The sequence below is a fragment of the Haliaeetus leucocephalus genome, unplaced genomic scaffold, assembly GCF_000737465.1.
Source record: "Haliaeetus leucocephalus isolate CR32 unplaced genomic scaffold, Haliaeetus_leucocephalus-4.0 Scaffold191, whole genome shotgun sequence".
In the NCBI taxonomy this organism is placed as follows: Eukaryota; Metazoa; Chordata; class Aves; order Accipitriformes; family Accipitridae; genus Haliaeetus; species Haliaeetus leucocephalus.
In genome coordinates this window covers 749,521-750,204 of record NW_010972627.1, presented here as the reverse complement: position 1 = coordinate 750,204, position 684 = coordinate 749,521, and the positions used below count along the sequence as shown (strand labels likewise).

Here is a 684-nt window from a genome sequence, read left to right as displayed (position 1 = left end):
GGCTTCCCCCGGCCATGCCAAACGCGGCTCCTTGTCTCCTTCCCCGCCACCGCGCGGGTGGGTGCTGGTGGCACCGGACCGTGGGGTGGGGTCTGCGGTGATGTGAGCAGCGCCGAGCACAAAGAGTGGGGAAAAACATATATATGGGGGGGGGGAATCCCCCCACCCCCCAAGAGGCACCTTCCCCAGCCTCTTAAACTTTCCTGGCTCTCCCGAGCAAGTGTCTGAAGCGCACACACCCCCCCCGCCGCCCCCCGCCCCAAATGGGTGCATGCCCCGGGGGAGGGCTGGGGCCATGTGCGCCCGGGCAGAGCCCCTGGGGGCACTGCGGCCGCTGCCCCCGCCCGCCCGCCTGGAGCCCCAGAAAAGTTTGGCTGGGGAGGTGAAAAGGAGAGATGGGGTCGGGGGAGAGGGGAGCGCGGGCTGTTGCCCGGGGGCTGCCGTGTGCCCCTCTCAGAGGCGGGGGGAAAGCGGGGCTGGTACAGACACACGCACCCGGGCGGTGCGCCCCGGCTCCCTTCTCTCGCCTGCTCGGGGCTCTGCGGGTCTCCGGAAACTTGCTCCGAAATTTCATGTACCCGAATAACGGCTGCAAAACCCTCCCGCGGCTCCAAGTCTCGGGTTGGACGGGGCGGGGGGGGGGTAAAGGGGTGTGCTCCCCGGCCGGCGCTGGGGCTGAGGGCT

At 69.7% G+C, this 684-nt stretch overlaps 1 protein-coding gene across 1 annotated transcript in view; it reads right to left on the bottom strand.

Annotated features, from left to right (window-relative positions):
* The window catches only part of KIF26A (kinesin family member 26A), a 101,389-nt gene that overhangs the window by 100,186 nt on the left and 519 nt on the right, over positions 1-684 (bottom strand). The gene's annotated exons all lie outside the window — the stretch shown is intronic.